We start from the raw sequence: 27,257 nt of genomic DNA, 5'->3' as shown, positions 1-27,257 counted from the left end.
TATAATACTAAGCTCAATTAGAATAATGCTTAATTATAAACACAGAAGGAACAGATTACAGAATTTCACTGATTATGAAAAACAGTTAATACAATGAGATCAAATAAATTCATATATGCATGGAAAACATGTAATTATGTTTGTTTCAATCCGTTTTAGCCTTTAATAAAACCCTGGAGTCTAACTAGGCATGCACAGAACACGAATTAAAGGGAAAGAGAAGAACATACACTTGCCTCTAATTTCTAGTTAGAAAACTGAAACTGTCATCTCTAAGTTTTCCCTCAACGTTGTCGACTATTGTTCTACACCTTCGGCGCTCTTGGTTCAACCCAGAAGAACTCCGTTATAACCTCCTTGAACCTCTCTGCAAGCTCTCAAGTTTTCACTCTCTGCTTCTCTATGTCTCTCTATCTCATTGTATACGTGAATAGGGTTTTGTTTGTATCCCTAAACATACGTATAATGCAATATATATAGGGCGTCATTAAACCCTAAGTTTAATTCTATACCAACCCTAAGTCGGCTATATAAAACCCTAATGATACGTTAATACTTAACAACCATATAATTCATTAAACAAGAAATCCAACTAACGTATTTAACTAATTAATATAATTAATACAATTACATCAAATAACCAATAAAAACAAAAACCAATTAACTAAAAAAAATTAACAAATAAATACAACACTTAACTCAATTAAGGAAACAAAATAATTAAAAATAATTCATCAATGCACCCAAATAATAGCATCCAATTAAATAATTAGACACTAAAAATGCACTTAAACAAATAAATTAAATTCCAGGACTGTCCTTTTAAAATTAGGGGTATTACATTTCCCTCCCACAAATTCTGAGTTAAACCTGAACTTATCAACAGAGCATTCATCATTTCTTTTAAGGTACGATTTTTGCGTTCAATAATATTGTTCTGTTGAGGAGAATAAGGAGCAGTAGTTTGGTGAATAATACCATGTTCTGAGCAAATTTCAGCGAATGGTGCTTCGTATTCACCACCTCTATCACTTCTAAACACTTTTATCTTTTTGCTAAATTGATTCTCAACCTCATTCTTGTAACGTTTAAACATTTCCAAGACTTCATCTTTGCTTCTTAACAAGTATACATAACAGTATCTTGTGCAATCATCAATAAAAGTAATGAAATACTTTTTCCCACCTTTGGTTGGCACAGATTTAAAGTCACAGATATCACTGTGAATTAATACTAGAGGTTCAGTACTTCGCTCTATAGAGTGACATGAGGTTCTAGTCAATTTTGCTTCTACACATGTTTGATATTTTTTATTTAAATTAATACTAAATTTAGGTATAGAACCCATGTTAATTAATCTACGAATCGTATCATAATTAACATGTCCTAACCAACCATGCCGCACATCATATGACTCAATCATATAAGTTGAAGAAACATTAGCTTTATTATTATTATTAATAACTTTGGGTACAACAATCATTACATTGAACTGAAATAGTCCATTACTTAGATACCCTTTGCCCACATACACCCCATTCTTAGTCAACACAAACTTATCAGATACAGAGACCGACTTGAACCCATTCTTGCTTAGGAATGACCCAGAGACCAAGTTCTTCCTAATGTCTAGTACATGTAGCACATTATTAAGAATGAGCTCTTTTCCTGAGGTTATTAGTAGCTTGATCTTTCCTTATCCTTCAAACTTTGCAGTAAAAGAGTTCCTCATGTAGAGTTGTTCTCCATGATCTATAGTTTCATAGCTAGTGAACATCCTCTTTTCTGAGCAAACATGACGAGTAGCTCCTGTATCCACCCACTATTCTCTATTGTTGCTCACAAGGTTGATTTCAGAAACCACAGTTGAAAGATTTAGCTCCTTTTTTTTTTTCCTGAAAGATTTAGCTCTGACATATTGGCTATCAATTTATCTTCCTCAGCAATGTACACCTCAGTAGTCTTTTTCTTGGGGTTATGTTTTTTTTTTTTTTTTTTCGGGCTACGATAGTCTTTAACTCAGTGTCCTAGCTTGTCGCATATGAAGCACTTTCCAGTAAACCTCTTGTAGTTTCCTTGGCTGGAACCTTCTCCGGAGTACTTCCTCTACTTATTCTTCTGTCCAGCTTCCACTACATTCGCTTTTGACACCATTGAAGAATTACCGGCATTCTTTTCAGATGTGCGGTTATCTTCTTCAATTCTCAGCCTAACAATCAGGTCTTTGAGCCCCATTTCCTTACACTTATACTTTAAGTAGTTTTTGAAATCTTTCCAAGTAGGTGGTAACTTTTCAATGATTGAAGCTACTTGAAAAGATTCACTTAAAGTCATATTCTTAGCATGTATCTCATGTATGATCAGCTGAAACTCCTGCACCTGGTTCATGACTGTCTTGGAGTCTATCATTTTGAAGTCCAGAAATCATCCGACCACGAACTTCTTCAAGCCAGCATCCTCAGTTTTCTATTTATTGTCTAGTGACTCCTATAGCTCTTTAGCAGTGGTCATTGGATTGTACACATTATATAGAGTATTGTCCAATCCATTGAGGATGTAGTTCTTGCATAGAAAGTCTCCATGGTTTCATGCATCAACAGACCCTAGCTTTGTAATGTCAGTTTCTCCTTCTTCTAGCATTGAGGCAGTTTCAACTAGGTACTTGCTCATATTTGAAGTTGTAAGGTAAAACATCATTTTCTGTTGCCACCTTTTAAACTCCGCCTCATTAAATTTTTCGGGCTTCTCCCCATGACTGATGGCAAATATATAGACCACAGTCAAATTTACATAAATAAAATAACAACAATATTTAAATAATTAAATTATAGTAGAAACAGAATATGTCTTAAGATTGTAGTCCAAAATATGGTCTAAGTATACAATACATTATAGTATTACTATTTAAATATTATGCATAAATATAATGAGTGTATATATATAATTATTATTATAAAATAATAATTTATATATATAATATCTTATAAAATAAAATAAAACAAAATAAAAGAATTAATCTGGAAATAAGTCAAGGCTAGAATTTGATTTTATATCCTTAAAACAGATTCGCCCCATTATGGTGCTAACGGATTCAGTGGCTTCTATTTCCTAGGATACAACTTTTACTTCCTTCGGTAGTAGCACTGCAAATCAAAGGAATAGGCGAACCGGCTTGGTGTAGTACTCTCTAACTCAAAATCGGACTTGGAGTGACTGACTAAACTTTGATTAGGAGTGATTGACTAAGGTTCAAACCCAAAGACAAGGGCTCGTACCCACAGACACTTAGAAGAATAGGAAGAAGAGAATTCAGAATTAGAGAAAATAATTCTGAATTGGAATGCTTTGGAATGAACCCGGGGGGGGGGGGGGGGGGGGGGGGGTTATATAGGCCTCATGGTGCCTTTAGGTTTTAATATTTTTTCGATGTGGGACAAATACTTCCCACATTTTGCAAACCCATTTAGGCTTATCAAACACCTTACTTTGGAGTTAATTTCTCATTCACCCGGAAACGAATTTGAAAAAGTAAATATACCACGTTTATCTCTTTACGGAGAGGAACGCGCTCGTCTATAAATCCACAAACAATTCTTAGCGGAATCTATTCAAAATCTCATCCAAAGTTTATGGTTTTCATACTCCCGTTTCCAACAGTTAGTTACACAATCAAAATAATGGAACGGTTACAAAGTCACCCAACAGTTTTGCCTCACAGGGAAAGAAAAAAAAAATGTAAATTTACATTAAAAAAAAAAAAAAAAACACCGTGAGACAAATATATATGCATAAGCAAAAATCCATTACATAAAACTTTGTTGAAAATAATTTTTAAAAGTTGGACTTTTTTTTGTCTTAATCAAAATAGGACTTATTTGTCTTAAGGTTCAAAAATATGACTAGTTGGCAATTTTCTTTTAAACAAAAATAAGTAAAGTAAAATGTTAAAGGGGAAAAAAAAATGCACATTGTAAAATGCAAATAATTTGAGAAAATTATTATATGTGCTGAGACCATGGATCTTGATTTAATCACCTATTGACAAGTAAATGAAAAGTGAAATAAAACTGACTTAAAATTTTTGTTTATGTGTGACTGACCCGGGACTCATGATCCCAATACCATGTAATAATCTTTATCCATGTTATGCACTTATGCCTCTTCTTTTACTATCTCTTAGTCATTTATTGTTGGATGCCCATGGGTCAAAATAGATTAATCCAATATAAATTAATATTGAGATTTTTTATAATATATTAATAATTTAATACACTTTTATTAGATTATTTTTTCAATATCATAGTAAACTTAACTGAGTCATCAAGTGTCAATGAATCAAATTCATCTAATAATTTTTCCTCAAAATGATGTGAGAATTTGGTCAAGACCACGAGGGGACATGGTGAGACTCATGAGAGCCAGGAACCATTTGATTGTCTGAGATTCGCATTAAGATTTTTTTTATCTGTGGTGATGTGTAGATCTACTCTTTATTTAAAATAAAAATAAAGAAGAAGAAGAAGAAGAAGAAGAAGAAGAGGAGGAATGAAGAAGAAGAAGAAGAAGAAGAGGAGGAGGAATAATGCTTGCATTAGGCCGCATAAGAAGGAATCTCTTTCTTATGAAGAGGTGATCGAATAAAACATCAACAGGCCGGTGTTTAAGTTTTAAAAGAAAAAAAATGATGACTATAGGCAATAGAAACTGATCATTCTTTAAGCAACTATATATATTATTTCTGTATTTTGAATCTAAAACCAAACATTGTTATGGAGAATATATATATATATATACACCACATATTTTAAAGAGTGAGGTCAGGTGGGGCAATGACCCTAGGCTTATATTGGCTCTATCACGAATGATGATATTAATTTCCTCTCTCAAATACAGAATTACATGTTATATATAATGTATGAACGACACATTATACCAAATTAAATAACTTTTTCAATAAAAAAAATCTAATAGATCTATTTTTATTATTTTCATTTGATGATAATCATTTTTAAACAATAAAATTTGGATAAAAAATTTGTAATTAGATACAAAAGAAAAGAAGATGAACATGGAATGTTTTGAAATTTAGGAAAGATTGGGATGAGAAAAGAAAAAGAAAGGAATATGAACATGAAAAGTTTTAAAATTTATATATAAGCGAAAAAAAGAAAAAAAAAAAATTTAATTTCTATATCAATGAAAAAACCTAGAAAAAAAAAATACGTGGCTAATAAATAGCGTGTCTTTCACGATCACGATTCGTATCACGAAAATGAATTCATGATATATATCATTTTCCATGAATTTGTAGCGATTATTTCTCTCAACTCTTGTATATGACTGAAAGATGCCGATCTAATATATATATATATCTATATATATATATATATATATATATATATTTTAGAATAATGTTTGATTTTAGATTCAAAACACAAAAATAATATATATCGCTGAATGAGAGAGAAAGAGGGAAGAATTAGTTTTTATTGAATCACTCTATCATTAGAAGGAAGTTCTTTCTAATACGGCTTAAGATAAACATTATTCATAAAAGAATACTTAAATTCTTTCAAATCCGAATTCCGAATCACAGATTATAAATTTCAACTGAATTATTTTACTATGCGTGTACTGCACTTATCACCAACTAATCGTTACAATAGCCAATGTAACTAGTGGCATCGAAGATATGTTATACTTTGAACACACACATATATATACCTATTGTGTTCCTCCTCCAGTCACAATGTTTTGTCGGTCTAAATTTTGGACTTGTATAACAATATTGTTCTTACAATGTATGAGCTTATGATAGATTGCGCAATACAATGACGCTGTGATTGCACATGCACTTCACATAAAACAAATCCACAAGAGACTTTTTCTGCATCCAAGTGTGAATGCATCCAAAATTATAATATCCTTTAAACTTTTATTATTATTATTATTAATGAGTGGTTTTTTTCAAAATTGGTCGCCAATAATAATTAACAGTTGGTACCTAGGACAAACATTATTATTATTTGTTGGTTGGGTTGCATTCATTTAGCATGGTTTTTTTTTTTTGCACGTTTTAGTGATTTCCTAAGTGTGAACATGCTCAAGGAAGCAGCCAATTTTGAAGTCAACGATAATTCTTTAATTTGGTCCATATATTAAAACTAATTCCACAATAAATTTTCACTTCGTTTGGGACAAACCTAAATTCTCTTGTTCAATAAATTTTACATGCTCACTTTGGTAGGGAAAAGAGGGACAGAAAAATGAAAAAGGAATGACCGCAATAAATTAAAGTCGAAGAAAAAAGGAAAAAAAAAATGAGAGGCCCAATCCACTTTAAAAAAATTAATAATAAAATTGAAGAATCAATCAACCTGTTAGTCATTTTGGACTCTTAGATGGTTTGTAAATTAGAATGTAAGTAATTATTTAAAATAATAATAATAAAAAACATATCATTTAAGCTTGAATGTTTTTGTCTCGTGAGAATCGAATTTTGGACACTTCACTCCAAAAAATCCTTTATATACTGGGTCACTCGTGTAAGTTATTCACATCCAGGCTCGAACCCCTCCTTGCTTCTTTAAAAATAGGAAAATTATACTGTTGAGTTAGATGCTCGTCAGTCAAGACAGATTCAGAAAATTATGTGAGTGAGGGTGAGCTGCGCAATTGCCCCCACTAAACTGTGCGTAAGTCCATTTCTGCACATCGGTCCAATGCATCCCCTACTTACTATGGCCTAAATTGTAGATATATAACAAGTTATATATATATATATATATAATATGTACTACGTGTTTATATACATATATTTTTGAATTAAGTGGAGAAGTTATAGTCCGAATATTTATTATTTCACATTGCACAGTAATCCTCTTTTGAAAAAAAAAAAAAAAACTTGACAAAAATTAATAGATTTCATCAGTAAATAAAGACACGAAAAAATGTCTAAGCCTTCACTTGATAATGTTGAAAATTAAATTATTTTGTTTGAAAGAGAGCGATTGAATTTTAAAAAATTAGTAGTAATGATAATGTAATGCAGATTAAAGGGAAATCATTGAACCGTCGAAAAGGAATTGGTTAAATTTAAAACGTTGTTGCTTTTAGTGGGGCCATTACATTAACCTATATGCAATAATTAAATCTCCATGTTATGGATTAATGATTTCAAGAAAACTATGGTACCTTCATAGGTTGATTAGGACCACTTTTTTTTAATTTTTTTTTTGGTGGACCATTGACCAACTTACGCAAACTCCGCTTCGAACTCATACTTCGCTCCTCTTTTGGAGTAGGATGATCACGTCATTAGTAGTAGTCTTCGACTCTTCATTGTTCACTAGCAACCACAATAGATCGATAATTGTATCTCCAAATAAGATTTATGTATGAAAATTGCATTAATTTGAAGTTTTGATGTCTTAGTTAAGTGGTTATTTATTTTTGAGATACTATTGGCACTTTAAAAAAAATAATATTAGTGTGTGAAACACTCTCTTTCTTTTTTCTTCTTCTTTTGTTTTTTTTCTCTTTTTAGTTGCAAGTTTTTATTTATTTATTTATTGAATTTTAGTTAATATGAAACACCCCACTTGTTTAATAAAGCCTTGTGAAGGTGTTATCCGATGGTTATAATTAATTCAATTAAAGAGATAAGCGGAAAAGTAGATCACATGCGTTCCCAAGTCCCAAACGTATTATAGTCTATGTCATGACATATATAAGGTTTTAAATTTTAATTCGTTGCATGTGGGCAAGAGCAACCACACTTATTGAAAAACGTTTGGGGTTCAACATTGTATGTTTACGGTGTTGGTGATTTGTTCCATACCAAGATTAGATAGGAAGTTAAATGGTATATTAGGCTTGGATGTTAGTTCTACTTAAATTGAATTATAAAATATCAGACTCATTATCGTTGATATCAGAATCAGATCTAACCTTTGATCCGATTTCAGGCCAAACATCTGGCCTGGCCCAACCACAATGAAAGCGTTGTTGCAAATTTGGTCGGGGAAGAGAATATTAGAGGTTTGCGAAGCACCCGAGCTGGTGACATGACTTGCATAATTTTTTAGTATTTGATTGTGAGTTCACAAGTTACAATTTTGGATGAGAGACGATGAATGCACAAATAATTAAGGAAAATTGCATCGACCTTTTTACTTTTTTTAAAGATTTGAACAATTTTTTTAAATTTGAAAAAATTATCATTAGATGTTTATCATTTTGACATCTCCTATTCACACTAAAAATTATAATAATATATTATAGTACATTTTATACAGGGAAGTCACAATTATCATTTTATAAAATTTAATCAGGTCTACAATGAATTTTTTGTTTTTTTTGATATGGATTGTTCACACGCGTCAAATTTTAAGATAGGTAAAGATAATAAATGTTAAACAGTCTACTGCTAAAAGGAGATGAGGTAAACACAATGCTAAGGCAGCTGAGCTCAAAACAATAAATTGGTACTGTATTTCTAACGACTGAAGTTGCTAATCCGCCCCCTTCAGAGCATAGCAGTGGTATATTTATCAGGTATATCAAAATATATAAATAAATTGACCATTGAGAGACAATTCTGGGAGAAACCATAGCATATAACAAGTTACCCATAACCCCAGCTCAGAAAATCAACTATAGAGAGAGAGAGAATGTGTTTGAGTGAGGAGAGAGAGATAGGCAGAGAGGAAGCAACTGGGGCATGTCCATGCTGTGAAGGGAAAGTGGAGGCAGTGGATGTAGAGAGACAATGGAGGCTTTTATGTCTACCCATTTGCTGCAAGATCAAGAGAAAGTTCTTCTGTACTTCCTGCGCCAAATGTTTGGTCTTGTTGTCTTAGATATATATATATATATATAAGAAATCACTGTGTATCTTAGCTTCTGCTCCATTAATCTAAGTACAAATTAGATACCCTCATTGTTGGCGGGCTTTCTAATGATTTTAAAATATTAATTTTCTCCTCCAATTCATATATATCCTTTCTTTCTCAACAAGTATTTACACACACACACACACACACACACAAACACACACATACATACATTAGAGATTATATGTATATATAATTTAGCAACACCCTCTTTATCAACTTGAGCAGATGGTTATTGTGTTGGGAAACGTGCAAGTTTTAAAAACTTTTCGAGAGATTTTGATTCATAGATCTTGATTCATCACATAGAGACAAGTTTTATGCAAAAATAAAAATATGATGTATCATTCAATTAATGGATTGAATACTTACATCAAAAGTCTGAGTAAACCTTTAAAACTTTCCTCTAAAGTGAATGTTCTCACTTATTGTAGATCCCTTAGCAAGATGCCTTCTCCTTGGATCTCCATCTTCTTGGTAATTATTTTGCCTTTAGGAATCACTCATAAGCCTCCATGAATTACCTTGGAAAACTAGGCTTGTGGGAGCCTCTATTAGATGAGACCATAAACCCTAATTTTCTAGAGAGAGAAAATTTATTCCTTTTTCCTTCTCATAAAAATCACACCCTAAAATATATATAGACCATGTATATTTATAGGCAACATAAAAATAAAGAAAAGGAAACAACAAATCCTTCTCCATCTCTAATTCATATGTCTCAAATCTAATATGATTCCAATATCAAGTTGGGCTATGAGTGAGAATCCATTGGGCCTATTATTTTATTGGCTACAATGAATTAATAATTGGCCCGGTCCATGGACCCAATTCAATTAATTCATAAATTAATTTCTACTCCACTAAAAGAAATTAATTGAACTCCAATTAAATAATAAATAACCTCTAAGTCAATATTGCACTTTGACCCCTCTATGCATAATTAGTTATCGGATAAATATAGCCATCAATCCGACTACTTAATTAATATATTTATTTTGGTACCTTTGATTATTTCTGGCTCGATCACAATAAAACATTTGTTTGACAAAAATAATAATTTAAATAAATAAATATATAATAAATCATTTTGTCTAAAAACACACGAAGGCCTTCGAATTTACTTTGTGATCAACCATAATCAATACAAAATAAATACAAGTAGCAATGATGCAAATATTGAAAATATAACCCTCTAACTATTAATTACATAACTACCCAAAGTGTCGGTCTAAGGATCCCGAAGAATCCGCCGAACAAATCAAAGTAATTATTAATTAATAAAAGAGTCTATACTTTTCTCATGCTTAAGAGTCAAATGCCATGACGGTGATAGGGAGTAATTGCATACGACGGCTCTCGCAATATATCTCAACCTAACGCGGATCCAGTTCAAGTCTTAATTAATTATGAGTCCATCCATAATTACTGACTATGAACAATTTATAATTACTATTTATATATCATGCATTGATTGTCATCACATACATATATATAAATATTTCTTGTAATTAACTGGACACTATCAATTTCATAGTGAATCGAAACATAATACATTGAATTCACCAATTATATAAATCATAAATATTTCAGATATGTCAGGAACATATGTCAATACAATCCAGATAGGAATTTGCTATGCCAGGGCATATAAATCCCAACAGCTCCCACTTGCCCTCATAGCCAATTCAAATTGCACCTAACTCCAATGTTATCCAGATGATGATCAAAATTATTGATCAATGACACCTTTGATAATGGATCAACAAAGTTGTGTTCCAATGCAATGTTCTAGCTATAAGTACATTTTCTTGCCGGACAATATCATGTAGAACATGATACTTCCTATCAGTGTATTTTGTTCATCTATGGAACCTTGGGTAATTGGTTTGGACTACTTCTGCACTATTATCGCAATATAGCTCGATAGGCAAGCTAGTATGCTCCACAACCTCTAAATCAGTGAGATCAAACCAATAGGCTTATATAGCCACTTTTAAGGCTGCAATATACACCACCTGCAGGTTTGAGTCAACAGTTTAAATCTGCTTGATAATCTACCAACTGATTTCCCTTCCATTAAGTGAACATACACTGAGTCATGAACCTCATAGTATCTACTTCTGATTGAAAATCAGAACTAGCATACCTGACTAGGACCATATCATCACATCCATAAATGAATATGATATCATTGGTTCTCCTTAGGTACTTAATGATATTTTTCACAATAGACCAGTTGTCAAGTCCAGTATTGGACTGATCTCTACCGACTATCCCTACTATGTAGCGGATGTCCTGTTTGGTATAGACCATGGCATATATGAGACTCTCATATGCCGAAACATATTGTTCCAGTCTCATTTGCTCAACCTCCTCTGCTAGTCTTGAAAAACTAGTTACTAGAGAGAGCGATCTATATCAATAAAGCAAGAACTCATTCTTTGAGTTATGCATACCAAACCTGGTCAAAACTTTATCAATGTAGGATTATTAAGATAAGCCTATTTTCCTTTTAACCTGATCTTGCAAAAGCTTGATCCTAGGAATATAGCTTACATCTTGAAATTCCTTCATTTAAAAGTAATTGAACAACTATCTTTTAATTAATGACAAAACTTCCACGTCATTATAAATGAGTAGGATGTCATCAATATATAGAATTAAGAAAAATAATGACATTCCCTTGTACACTCATGATTTATTCACTAAGAAATCTTCTGGTATCTTTTTGTAGATTAACTTGCCTTCCATAGGAATCACCCTACTAGAAAGTTCTACAAGATCCCAGAATTTATTAGAATACATAGATTCCAACTCTGATTTCATAGTAACTCACCAAAACGATCTGTATCCACATCGGTTCACGCTTCCATGTAGCTTACTGGGTCCAACTCATGTTTAACAGGGATGTCCATAATGGTCTCACCTAAAAACATGATTCTGTCGAATTGGATGATAATCCTCCCACTACATCAATGTACCGATGCAAGAATCTGTGTAGTAGATGATGCTAACGCATCAATAGGGAATTCATATATTATTCTCAATCTCTATAATAAGTGTGTTCACATGTAGTACATCTGGTACTCATACCAAATTCTCTAACATTATGCTACTAAGTATGTGATTCATAATATGATTCTCCTATAGATAAACAGTGAGTCAAAACAATTAACTTTTATCTTTGAGATCATAAAATAATCCATCCTAGTGACATTTAGAGTAGCTATCAAATCTAGCATGCCTATGATCTGCTTCCAACTTACTTGTCCATATCAAGCGCACATGTGCAAGACTACCCCATATGTCCATATGATTCAAACTAATATTTAGTCAAAAACACAGCTCAACGGTATCCTTGAGACAGACTAAGATGAAATGCAGTTCATAATGTGCATCGATGTTATTAACGCTAAACTCTTAAATGAAAGAGATAATGTAGCATAGCTGATCATAGATCTACCCATGTTAAGTGGAATTCTGTTATTCCTATTTGACACCTAAATACATTTAGCGTCAATTGCGGAAAACTGGTACATAATACCCTCATTGACCATATAGTCTTTGCACTATCCCAAGAAATACTCATATCCTCGATCAGATCGAAGTGTCTTGATAAGTTTACCTAATATGTGTTCCACATCAGTCTTAACCTTCTCAGAAAATACCAAGAGTTTAAGACTTGTGTTGCATCAGATAAACGTATCCAAAACGTGAGTAATATTGCTTGGATGTTCATAAGACCACACGTGTCAGTGTGTACCGACTCCAATTGTCCTTTATGTCTATTTCATCTGGCTGATTAAGCCCTAAGAGTTATCTATCCTTCAAAACAGGGTTCACAAGTTTGGTTTAGGCTCCCCTGCCTCACTAGGTAATTAACCTTCTTTGACCAATCTTTGAATCTTATTTTGATTGATAACAACCCAAAAATAGACATTAAAAATACAATGAGTCAGGAATAACAAATTTTCTCTTAACATTCAATCTAGAAGATGCAACATTAGTTTCTACATCCTGCAAATCTTAAGAGTTTGTGATTATAGTATATTAACCATCTTTCAACACACCAGAAGTAATCGCATATCTATTCAATTTTATAAAACCAGTTTTACAAAATAACAACACAGTTTTTATAAACCACAAGTGAAACAAGAATAAGATAGCGTCTAACTTCTGTGCATAAAAATAGTTCTCTAATACTAATATCCTCATACTCTCTATTTTCAGATGTAATACTCCCACTGACTTAACTACAACCTTGGCATCAGGTCAAAAGATAAATATATTTCCATATCATCAAGACTTCTGGATTCCTGAAATCCTTACAATAAATTGCAAACATGTTTAGTGGCTCCAGAATCTATCCATCAGGAATCAATAGATACAACCACATAACATGGCTCAATGATTAAATATATATTTTCCTATGCCACGTCATTGCTTAGACAGTTTGTCCTTTAGTGTCTTAGTAAACGACAAAAGAAACAGTTTTATTCGCCCTCAACATACACTGCCTTATTCCCTTTAACCTTTTTGAATACCCATGTTCTGTGCTAGTCTAGTCCTATTATCATCCTTCTTTTGTGCTTTGCCCTTCCACTTGGGCCTAGAAGAAGATGGTATAGACTAGGTTAGATTGATAGGAACGCCCATACTATTGATTATCCCTTCATCTGTTACCAATTCTATAAGAATATCAGCGAGTGTGAACTCAAACTGATTCCTTATTTAGTTCACTCTAACAGAGTCGAACGAGTTTGGTAACAAGACAATAATCATGTTAACTTGAAACTTACCACCCAAGTCAGCCTTATTGATCTCCAGCTAATTTTTAAATAATAAACAATCATTTTTCAAAATTCGATTTCATACTGGAGTTCCTTAGGCTATCTTGATGCTATTCAAGTTTGACATAGTACTTTGGCATACTCTCTATCTAATCTCACCAAAACATCTTATTAAAATTTTAACATGATGCTTGAAGAAAATAAAATAATGTAAATGTTAGCTTTGGAGCGTATTCGAGGTAAACTCTAGAATATTGCACCAAGTCATCTCATTTGCCTTATTTCACTTATTCAAAGCATTAATGTTCTCTTGGGTATCTTAAAGTAAAAGGAGTAGGTTTAGGAGTAGTAAATACATTTGTACCCTTACGTTGTGAATAAAATATCTAACTTCCTTTCCCAGTCAATATTAATGAAGTCCAGTTACATTGAATATGTAAGCAAGCAGATAAACTGGATTAAACATAATTAATCTGAATATAAATGCATTCATACAATATGCAAGGTGAATTATTAATACTGTCATGCATATTTAAAATTAAAATGAATTTGTTAACCACATAATATAATAAATCTCAATTGAACAAGAGATCATTATCATTATTGGTGAATAATCCCTTTTAATTAATGCGGGTCCCTCAACTCTGTAGCATAATAAATCAACCAATCAATATGTCAATAACTTATCCTGTTGGAGGAGTTCATTATTACTATTGTTGAGATTCATTTACTATTAGGTGAGCACTTCCATTAAAATAATAATATATGGGTCCCTTAACCACTGCATGAAAAATCGGATAACCAATACACCAATAACTTATTCGGTTGGCGAAGTTCATTATTGCTATTGGCGGGCAAATTCCATCATCTCCATATCTCTTAAGACAATGCCTTGTCTATATATATGAAATGACTCCCGATTATGTTTAGCCTTTCTAAAATCACCTAGTGTAGACCACTCCGTTGGGGAGCTAACACTATTGATTTTAGATTGAGTGTATAACATTATTAATGCTCTAATGAAAAATAAAATATTAAATATGTTGTCATTATAATCTAGACTCTTTAAATCATGCGTAGGGCCTTATTTTTAAAGATCTAATTACAATGAACATTTAATATTTTTATTTTCATGAGACAACCATTCTTGTAATATTAAGACTCTTCAAATCATGCGTGGGGCCTTATTTTTGAAGATCTAATTACAATGGTTTTAATAACGAAGGCCATGGGGCAATGTATAAAAATCCCCGCTCCCACTCAATTTTTAATCATTCATAATCAGGGTTTTCATTTTATTCATTTACATGATATAATGCATGCAAAACGTCTTGATTTTAATCCAATTAAATTTAGAAAATATTTGGACTTTAAACGATTCACTAATATTTAATTTGAAGCACACTTTAAAAATAATTTACAAAAATAATTTTTCGTTTCCCAATAAGTGCCCTCAAATTAATTAGTAATCTAATCCAATTAATTTTCATAATTTAATTAATATAAATCAAGCCATTTAAATAAATATCATGGATCCAATGCATGAACAATAATAATTAACAATTAATTATTTCATGCATCACATACAACAATAAATGACAGATAAAGCAAATTAAATGGCCAATGGATTCAGCTTTTAACATTTAAAACCTATTCTTGCTGTACGGGCATCCTTCAACTGTCTGTAAACACCCATAGGAAGCTTGTACGCGTCAGGAGAAGCAAAACGCCGCTTGAAACGAGCCCGGAGGACCTCACACGCGCTGGCACGCGCCTAGGGCAAGCTGCACGTGCTCCCACGCGCTCCCACGCGCCGGCACGCGCCTGGGGCGCGTGGAATGCACACTCACGCGCTCCCACGCGCCTGGGGCGCGTGGGACGCGCCTCCACGCGCCTTCACGCGCGTGGAGTTCAAACTCCCTTGGCTGGCGCGTGCAATGCACGCGCCAACATGTGCACTCTCCTGGCGCGTGTGGAACACGCGCCAAGCTCACCTCCTTGACGCCACACCTGATCCGGGCCACCTCCGACGCCCCTTCTTGCCGCCGGCGAAGCTCCGGCCACCGGAAAAACGCCGAAAAAATTCCAAAAAATCCGAAAAAATGCCAGAAAATTAAATTAAGCCTCAAAAAAATTCCAGAAAAATTCCAAAAAATTCGGAAAAATTCCAGAAAATTACTGAAGCATAATTTAATCCTTTTGGACCTTCTTGAAGCTTCATAGCATCCTTTGACGAAGATTACATGGCTTTAAAAATATTTACAATGTGAAATACAATGGAAAAAATTAAATTACATCATTGAACTTTCAAACGGCTAAATCAAAGCCTTAATTACATTCATCCAAAGATAAAATTACATTAATTTAACCTATAAGCTTCATCCATGGCCCAAAACACATATCATCATCCATTCAAAATTATACATACATCATCATGTATCAATATATATCAATATATTAATTCATACATCAACATAAATTAATAAATAAATATATGCATATCAAAATTGGATCCATGAATGATGAATTTTCATAAAATCATGATCTCTAGTAATGAATCAAACCATGCTCTGATACCACTGTTGGGAAACGTGCAAGTTTTAAAAACTTTTCGAGAGATTTTGATTCATAGATCTTGATTCATCACATAGAGACAAGTTTTATGCAAAAATAAAAATATGATGTATCATTCAATTAATGGATTGAATACTTACATCAAAAGTCTGAGTAAACCTTTAAAACTTTCCTCTAAAGTGAATGTTCTCACTTATTGTAGATCCCTTAGCAAGATGCCTTCTCCTTGGATCTCCATCTTCTTGGTAATTATTTTGCCTTTAGGAATCACTCATAAGCCTCCATGAATTACCTTGGAAAACTAGGCTTGTGGGAGCCTCTATTAGATGAGACCATAAACCCTAATTTTCTAGAGAGAGAAAATTTATTCCTTTTTCCTTCTCATAAAAATCACACCCTAAAATATATATAGACCATGTATATTTATAGGCAACATAAAAATAAAGAAAAGGAAACAACAAATCCTTCTCCATCTCTAATTCATATGTCTCAAATCTAATATGATTCCAATATCAAGTTGGGCTATGAGTGAGAATCCATTGGGCCTATTATTTTATTGGCTACAATGAATTAATAATTGGCCCGGTCCATGGACCCAATTCAATTAATTCATAAATTAATTTCTACTCCACTAAAAGAAATTAATTGAACTCCAATTAAATAATAAATAACCTCTAAGTCAATATTGCACTTTGACCCCTCTATGCATAATTAGTTATCGGATAAATATAGCCATCAATCCGACTACTTAATTAATATATTTATTTTGGTACCTTTGATTATTTCTGGCTCGATCACAATAAAACATTTGTTTGACAAAAATAATAATTTAAATAAATAAATATATAATAAATCATTTTGTCTAAAAACACACGAAGGCCTTCGAATTTACTTTGTGATCAACCATAATCAATACAAAATAAATACAAGTAGCAATGATGCAAATATTGAAAATATAACCCTCTAACTATTAATTACATAACTACCCAAAGTGTCGGTCTAAGGATCCCGAAGAATCCGCCGAACAAATCAAAGTAATTATTAATTAATAAAAGAGTCTATACTTTTCTCATGCTTAAGAGTCAAATGCCATGACGGTGATAGGGAGTAATTGCATACGACGGCTCTCGCAATATATCTCAACCTAACGCGGATCCAGTTCAAGTCTTAATTAATTATGAGTCCATCCATAATTACTGACTATGAACAATTTATAATTACTATTTATATATCATGCATTGATTGTCATCACATACATATATATAAATATTTCTTGTAATTAACTGGACACTATCAATTTCATAGTGAATCGAAACATAATACATTGAATTCACCAATTATATAAATCATAAATATTTCAGATATGTCAGGAACATATGTCAATACAATCCAGATAGGAATTTGCTATGCCAGGGCATATAAATCCCAACATATTGTCACTATGGTTTCTGATCGAACAGGTAAGTCCTTGAGTTCAAATCTCGATCAATTTATAATCTAACTTGGGTAGCTTGAAATATTAGAGCATATAGAAGTGAAAAATTCCATGAACATTTCTAAAACCTAAAAATAGGTCATGGTTGATTGTTTATTAGAGACTAGAGAGGGATCCAAATGCAAGGGTGTTTGTTAGTGTCTATGAAGTTCAATTAATTCTTCTAAAAGTGAAACATATATATTTGTAAGGTATCCGAATGCTGATATACTTATCAGATGAGTATTCAATACTTCCTAAACATGTCCATATATACAATCACAATCTGAAAATCTTCTTTTTATTTTAAAGCGGTATCGATAATTCATGATTACGCTGGTCACATACATGATTTTTTTAGATATATAGCAAGTGTTAAACTATAAAAAGAGTTATGTAAATTGTGTAATAATCTCCATACAATATAACCTCTAGTTGTTTGTTACGAATTTTTATATTAGTTATAATATATGATCATTAATTATCATCATCATCAATCCTATATGAATTAGGTCCGTTATATGAATTCTCTTTTCAAGCTAGCTTTTCTATTACGTGCTAATTCACTCACTATTTTTAATAACCTCATCTGATGTCATTTTTTTTGCTGCCCTCTCAATCTATTTCTTTCTCTAATTTTCTCACCAATAGAAACTACCTCCAATTTTTCTCTCACACTTTTATTATAGTTCGTAGTAACTTTTGGATTCAAATTGGCGACCATCCCTCCTATATAAGTATGGTACTTGACTCAAAAATTAACATATCGATCATTTTATTATTTCTCCCTCATTTTTTTTTTTTTTTTATTCGCTATTATAATGCACAGTTTCAATGAGTGTTTAAGAAATATATTTCTTCAACATTACTAACTACAACTTTGTTATTTTTTGTGAATGTTTTACCATAAATCAGAATAGGTATAAATAACACTTTAAAAAAAATGAATACACATCGCAAAGTTTTTATTGTTTGTAAGTTATCTTGAATTTAATGCAATTTCCTCAACAGTCTAGAAGTTTCAGAGTTCAGCTTTAGTTTTGGGTCATCTTCAAGTTTCAGAAGTTTGGTCCAACAATTAATGTTTTTAAGGGTCGGCATTGGTTTTGGGTCATTCTCGATAACATTTCACATTCATCTTAACATTTTCATTTTCGCTACACAAAAAAGTTTTTCTTATTTTTTTTTTGGGCCAACCACTTCACTCCATACAACATAATTAGTCTAAAGTCTTATAAAAAATTTCTTTTAGCCTATATTTATCGCATAAAATTTCCCTAGCTTACCTCAATTTTGGTCAACTCACTCCAATTATACTAGTTGCATCATCATCTATCTCTGAATCCTTTTGTATCATCAATCCTAGATACCAAAAGTGCTTGTTTTCAAGTGCTATCATTAGCATATCAATATTCGAATGATATGAAATTTGCACTCCATATATTGAGTTTTAGTTTGACTAATTCTCAATCATTTGATTCTAAAACATTTCTCCAAGTTAATTTTAGTTTTATTTCAAAGTTCTTTTTAGAAATATCCAAAAATACGACATCACTAACAAACATCAATCTTGTTTTGGAATTTCTTTTTATGAAAAACTCACTAGTGTCACACACATTGTATGAACTTTTAATTTTTGTATTCATATGCATGCCCTCTAGTTTTTATAATTTGTAAGGGAATTTGTTTTCTTTATAAGGCCCACCAAGTTATATTTTGGGATCCTATCATATGCTTTTTCTAAATATGTAAGAACCATATGTAGGTATTGTTGCTTACTCCTACATTCTTCATTATTGATCTCCTCCGCGTGAATCTAAATTATTCTTTCATTAGTCTTTGTTTTATTGCATAACTCATTTTATTTGTGTATATAAGTATTTTTTTTATTATTTTGTTTTAAGTATTTTAATCTTGAGTTAACTTTAGTTACACCCCTGAGTTATGTCCAAATTTTAAGGTAACCCCTCCATGTTTACAAAAATTCAATCAAACCTCCTGTCAGACAGTGCCGACTGAGAAAGCCAAATAAATGAGTGGCATGACTAATTTGCCCTTTTTGTCCTTATTCCATATAAGCTTAACCAAACACCAAACTCCCACCTAACTTACCCTATCTCTTGATGCAAACAGTAAAATTGTTTTTTTCCCTAACTCCAATACTGTATGAAAGCGTGCCTAGTTGCCTAAGGCCGGACTGAACTGACCGGCGGACCAAATGAAATTCATGGATTTTACTGTATGTGTTTTTTTCGGGGCGGACCAAACAATTTTATTGTCGGCTGACAAAGCCAAATAAAATTGTTTTTTTCCCTAATTCCAATACCGTATGTGTGAGTATATATAATATATATAAATATGTATATATATAAAGAAAGGGAGAGAGACTGGACTATATACATAAATATAGTACATGTATTCTAAATCTGAGAAGAGTGGGATAAACATGAAAAATATTTGCAATAATGGAATGGTGCAAATGATCAATAAGTATCAAAATTAAAGATAAATATATTCATGTTACAATTATATGAAGGAATAGTAAAATTTTGGCGACATGGAAGACATCTTCAATTTTGTTTAAAATATTTAATTCATGATTTACAACTTGAATTTTCATCAAATGTGCTTCAACATTAATTTTTCATTAATGAAGTAAAACAACCATAAGGCTCTCATACCTATATCGCAGTGGCAATGTATATGTGCAGTTCAAATTATGGAAATCCACGAAGAATCAATAATATCACAACATTTTTATGGGACTTACCCTTTTTTTTTTTTTGGATAAATAAATATATTTAAAAGGAAAGGATTGAAGTTCAAATATAAAATTGCCTATGCAAGTTGGATCTCGAAACTCAAGGAAATATTAGTTTTTTAGGTAGGAAAAATATTTTATTACGATCATGGTATGTTAGAATCCTTAGGGATCTTGCCGGCATGGATTTCAAGACTTCTTCAATCATTATATTTGAATCGCTAGGATGGGACTTGGGAAGCCAGTCGGCGTAGTCGACCGGCAAGTCCTCGCCGACGGTAGCGAGGTCGGCAGAGAAGGTGGAGGAGTTGTTGAATTGCATTGTGAAAGTTCTCCTGGGTTGTTTTGGGGTCTGAGGCAATTGAATAATAGTAGATTAATGGTGGAGGTTGGAGAGAGAGAGTATAAGGAAAAGTAATTATAGATCTTGATTCTCACATAATTTCTCTAACAGTGTTTTCATCTTCCTCCCTTGTTTGAATCTAACAGTTGCTCATTCATCCTATATCCTATAGACAGTAATATCAATCGTGGAAGCTACTTACACTTTCTATTTCCTGATCTGATGACATTTTTTTGTGGTTGGGAAAGTGCCGTATATTATATATATATATAACCGCTATTGTTGTACATCCACCTTCTTCACCGGCGCCCAATCCCCATTGAATGGCGAGCAAGGAAGAAGCGGTGATGACAGTATATATATATATATTATAACACTGTTTGGATACAAGCATATTGCTATTCCAAATTATGTGCAATTCCATATCCAAATAAAATGTTATATATACAATTTCGCCAAACATGGTCATTGGAGGGCAATTTGGGCATTATTTTTGACCCTTTTTATGACCTCAGCAAAAAGTGATTCTGACCAACTTTGATCGTTGACTGAGAGGGGAGACTAATGTATATCAGAAAAAGTAAGGGGTTGCAAACTTGGAGGGTCTCCTTAAAGTTTGGTGTGTAACTGAAATTAACCCTTTAAAGATTAAATTGAGAAAATATTTTCTTTTTTTTTTTTTTTCTTTTTTTTGGCTCAATTTGAAAAATGTAAGAAATTTTATTTGCACATTATGAATATAAGAAGTGGGTTTTTAGCAATTTACCCTCATTAATAATATATATATAACAACAAAAAATGATTAGTTTAATTTTATGTATTATATTAACATATATTAATCATTGGTGGACAGTAGTTGAAAGTTCACATGCCATTAGCCTTAGCAAAACTTTACGGTAGTTTGTATCAAAGTGCGTGCGAGTGGCGGTGAGAAAATTGAAAACCGTATATATTTAATATACAGAGGCACGTTATGAATTGAAAACCGTATATATTTAATACACAGAGGCACGTTATGACAACGCTCCTAGCTTTTGTGTGTGTGTGTGCGTGTGTGACACACATATCCTACTCTGGGAAAGTTCGCCAGGAATGGCAAGCTTTTCTTCCCCGAGAAGAGTTTGTTGGTTCACCGAGACGAGTTTGGATATGAATGAAGCTTTTCTCTTCCTAAACTCAATTATTGGGTGAAAAATGGATAGGCAATTTTATCTTTTTCTATCCTATTTTTTTAATTAATTTTATTCAGAAAAAAAAAAAAAAAATCAATCATTTTTAATAAAAAACACACATAACAATAACAACAAAAAAACCTCTTAGTTCTTACATCGAGATCTCCACTGATGATCCTCTTTCCAATTTCTTAAATGCAAATCTTTTATATATGGGTATAAAAAAAAAAAAAAAAAAAAACATATGATAAGAGTGGAAACACAGAGAGGAGGTCAAATTAACAACAGTCCATCCCAAGCAAGAAGTTAGAGGAACGTCACATATAATTATCAGGTCAATGGTAACACGTCTGAAAACCAAGTCCCAATAGTTGGTCATACATGCTACAAATTTTATTTTATTTTTTAAAAATTTCCAAAGTTACGCTACAAAATTAATTCATATGGTAAATGAAAAAAAAAAAAATTATCATACCTTATAGGTTTACCACGTATTGGTAACAATCAAGCCACTAAACTAAAAGAATGAACAAACAAATTATCTTTCAAAGGTGTATTTCTATATTTATTGATTATTGATGATGCAATTTGAAAAAGAATGACTAACCTGTGATTTAAAAAATCAGAAATTATTCAGATGGTTGCTGTGTACGGCTAATCCTAAAATGAACCATCCAACTCATTTAGGTCCAACAGGGAGTGTGAATAGTATAAAACATCTCTCAGCCAAAGCAGAACATTCTCCTCAGCAAGCCATAAAATTTCTCATAGCATATATATCCACACAAAAAAAATAAAAAAAAGTACGACCAATGAATTAAATACTAAACTAGACACATCTTATGGTACAAACTTGCAGTGCTTGATGGGAAGTATTTTAAAAAACTTAAAATTTTGGGTTAGTAAAAACCTAAATGTCAAACAACAATGCCAATTAGGATAATCCTTTAAAATGCTAAACTCTTTACCCAAAGCCTATAGGAGTCCAGTAATTTCCATTTCTCTCTCTCTCTCTCTATATATATCAAGAACCACCAAAATTTTAAAAACAAGAAGATCCTACAGAAATCTAGTTCATCCTTCTGATGAGCTCATTGATGTAATCCTCACGGTTGCCAGCATCACCTCCTTCAACATAGTGATTCCTCTTCTTTTTCAGACCACCCAATGGTGCCTTAAGCTTGAATGGCCATAGGAAGTTGTTTGCCTACTTGAAGTGATGTCCAACGGTCATGATTTCATGGACCAGATCTTCAATGCAAATGATACCGAACTTGCCTAGACCCTGCAATAATAAGTAACATGGTAAAGGGGGTGAAAATGAACATTGCAGAATGCAAAACGATTGTCCACTTTATTGTCTTAGAGGAACACAGAATCAAGTTTAACCAACAAACCTGTTCAATTATTGAATTGTCGGTCAAGGCAATTCTTTGCTTGTTTAGTTTCCCATAACCCCTCTTATAAATCAATTCTCTCACACTTTTCAGATTGGGATACCTGAAAGCATTCATTCAGGCTACATATGAACATTATTGACTTAGTGAACGCATGGGCGTCTTCAAATTATGAATGAATAGCACGAGAAAAATAAATAAATAAAATAATTGCGTACCCATATGTCACATATGGGTCAACCCGATGCAGCATGTTCATTGTTGCTTTGTTCACTTTCAAAAAGACACCATTAAATATCTGTAACCCAAAACAAATGCAAAAGATGTCAAATATTAAGAACTTCTGTATAACAACAATTTTTGTAGTATAACAAGGAGAAGATTCAGCGCGGTTCGAAAACGAAAAGTTGAATATAGAAGCACCAATAAAGGGGGAAAAATGAAAAGAAAAGAGAGAAATGAATTTCAGGGGACCATCAGTCCCCATCCATCAACACCCAAGTTCCCAAAGATGTGTATATCAGCATTTAGTTTCATGGGGTTAAAGAGTATAAATATGCCATAGAAGAAAAGGATCAAGCCTAAACACTGCATGCTACTGAGAAAGATATATTTACTTCCAACTACCAATATAACCAGAATTACTTTAACCCTATGGAAAATAGTCTGAACCCTTAAGCAGTAAGAACGCTGGAAAATCTCCACCAGTAATTCGACCCCATTCAAAATAGTGTCAACACTTGAACATGCATATCTTTGAAAATCCTCTTACTCTGTCATCCCAACTGACCCATGTCAAAGCTGGAACAGCTTAATCAACATTAAGCACCCAGAGGCAGTCAGCCATGTTCTCCAGATTCGTGCATGTTGAAAACCATGAATACAGAGTCTTCAAAATGAACAATATGATGATGCCATACATGACCTAAGTTAGAAAGACAGGGTAAAGAAGTCCAAGCCTAAACAATAATGCAAGATAAATGTTAGTTATTCAAAGGGAGGGCTGAAACATGATGTTATTAATTGCATCTGGTAATTGCAGCATCAGTTGGGCCAAACATGAAATAAAAATGAAACATAAACAGCAAATACATAGCATCTATTGCACTGTTCCTCGTCATTGAAAATAACTATTATTTAACTTTATTCAGCCTAATGTTTCGTTTTCATTTTTTCAGTTTCTTAAAAACCAAACAGCCAGTCAATAATCTTTACACTCTAATTCTTAAGTTACACGACAGGAAAAAAAAAAAAAAAAAAAAATCCCTGACTTTGCTCTGCTTTTTTAATTTGAACTAGGTTTGTTTGTAGAGCCCTAATTTTCAGATCTCGTGAAAGATTGTATAATAAATTAATAATAACCTGACAAAAACCTACTACTCCGTATTAGATATGAAATTGAAATAAAAAATGAAGGAAATTCAGTACCTTGGTTCATTGAACAAGATTCGATCGGATCTCCAGAAGGAAAACCACATGATTGAATCAATTCATTAAGCAATAGAGAAGTCATTAAATTGTTTGCATTGGTGTTAAACCGGTGGGCAGTCAAACGATTCCCATTTTGATTAGAGTCACCCCACTTAATAGGTTAATCATTTGGATTAAATATTCTTTAACCAACAAATTATACCAGAGTCAGATCTCCAAGAGCCACGTCTAAACTCAAATTCCTCTAGGAACGAAAAAGCCTAATAGTATGTGTTAACAGTGGCCCCTACCATTTAATTTAACATTAAAAAATTATACTCCTAAGTTTTTCTCCACTTTCCTACTGTATCTTTTTAATCAAAGGAGGAATCCTAACTAATAGTATGTGTTAATAGTGACCCTACAATTTAATTCATCCTTAGATATATTTTATTCATCCTTAAGGGATGAACATTAAAAAAATTTACTCTTAAGTTTTTTCTCACTTTCCTATCATATACTTTTAAAACTCTTACATTTTATCTATTTAATCTTTTTTAGAAAATAAAAAACTCAACTATAACTAGAACTTGTTGTCTCACAAAGAAGTGTTGTGAGACACTGACTAGTCAAGTGTGTTAACATATCATTTAATGTGTTAACGTTATACTCCAAAAAATTTGAAGTTAAAAAAAATAGAAAACAAAATATAATACTCCGAAGAATTTAAAATTAGGAAGGAAAAAAAAAGCAAAAGTACTAATAATTTTATTGAAACTTAAAAATAAATTACAATAACACCTTCTGAAATTAAGTACAATGTCACACAAAAATGTAAAAATAAAGCGTATTTTTATTTTTTAAACTAGTGATGAGTATAAAGTAAACCCAATAATATAGTGTTCTAGTGTGAAATGTCATCTCAAAACCTAACTTAAATCATTTAAATTCGTCTCCAATAAAGTCGGTAATGAGTGGCGCTGTCGGAATGGATGAGAGTATTATCCACACCCCTAAAAGAAACGATAAATAGTAATTTCATGTGCGCAAATTAGTAGAGTATGTTGGCCGATGCGCCGACTGCATAAGTTAGACGGAAGCCTGTTAATTCTCTATTCCAAAACATTGGGCGTACGCCGACTACACTTGTCTTGTTTATTGCAACTCTGGTAAAATCTTATCAATAAAGTCGTTTTCAAGGTCTAACAACAGACTCGCAAATTCAACACAAATTCAACACGTCTCAAATCCCATAACCCAAAACCCCCAACATACCATGTATATAGAGAGAGACACACACACAGACAAACACAAAATATATATAGAGTGATAGAGATCTAGAGAGAGAAAGTAATAGTACAACGAAGGAAGGAAGGAAGGAAATGTGTATGGTGTTGTGTGTGTTTGATGCAGAGATATAGAGAGAGAAAGTAATAGTACAAGGAAGGAAGGAAGGAAATGTATATGGCGTTGCGTGTGTTTGATGCAGAGGAGAGAGAGTTGGGGAGACAGCAAGCTCCTGGAGCGTGTCCATACTGTGGAGGGAAGGTGCAAGCTGTGGATGTTGAAACCCAATGGAGATTTTTCTTTCGATTCACACTCTGTTTTATGATCAAGAGGAAGTTTTTATGTACTCTTTGTGCCAAACGTTTGGTACTCTACTCTTAATTACTATATTCACCCCTCAAATGGCCTATTCGTTGAGCTTGAAGGTCTATTTTGGACCCATTTTTTTTTTTTTTTTTGGTTCATATTATAAGTCATATATGTACTGAAGAAATTTAAATGTCTCTGTATATGATTGAGGTTTAATTTAGTGGGTTATTTTTTCATTGGAATGACATTTTAATGTTCATTCATTCTTTGTAAATGATGATGATATGTGTGTGTGTTTTTGGCAATCTAAGTGGATTAAATTCTTGCCTTGGAATTTTATCATGAGCTTTTTTCTTTCTTTTTTTTTTTTAATATTGTTTTTTGGGGATATTTTGTGCTCTTAAATGTATATATAATTTTGCTTCTAATAAAAATCGATACTCATTTTTTAAACAATACGAGATTGGTCTTCTTTCTTCTCCTTTTAATTAATTTATTCAGATGCAATATTATTGAAAAACGTGTATTGGACACAAAGGAAATGTCAAGAGAGATTATAAATTACTAAATTATTTACTTACTAAAACTATTTAAAAATATAAAACGTTGTCAAGGCGTGAAGTTTCTTTTGAACATAAAAATCAATTTTTTTTTAATAAAATAAAATAAAATATTGAAAATAGAATGGTAGCTAAACTCTTTTAAATCCTATTCACAATTTTTAATTTCAAATTATCTCAACAAACTTTCTCTACAGACCTTTTCAACTTTATATATATATATACTCAGTTACCTATTGGTCCTTAACCTACTAATCAATTCAGTAATCAAAATGGTAGGCAT

At 32.4% G+C, this 27,257-nt stretch overlaps 1 pseudogene; it reads right to left on the bottom strand.

The window, feature by feature from the left end:
- Positions 1-21,937: 21,937 nt before the first annotated feature.
- LOC132278364 (large ribosomal subunit protein uL30x-like) lies at positions 21,938-24,330 on the bottom strand (annotated as a pseudogene).
- Between the last annotated feature and the right edge of the window lie 2,927 nt (positions 24,331-27,257).

Source organism: Cornus florida, unplaced genomic scaffold, assembly GCF_030987335.1.
Source record: "Cornus florida cultivar Cherokee Brave unplaced genomic scaffold, ASM3098733v1 CherokeeBrave_3.0.0_Hap2_Chr10, whole genome shotgun sequence".
In the NCBI taxonomy this organism is placed as follows: domain Eukaryota; kingdom Viridiplantae; phylum Streptophyta; class Magnoliopsida; order Cornales; family Cornaceae; genus Cornus; species Cornus florida.
The sequence above is the reverse complement of the archived record's forward strand: the minus strand, read 5'-3'. Positions and strand labels throughout refer to the sequence as shown.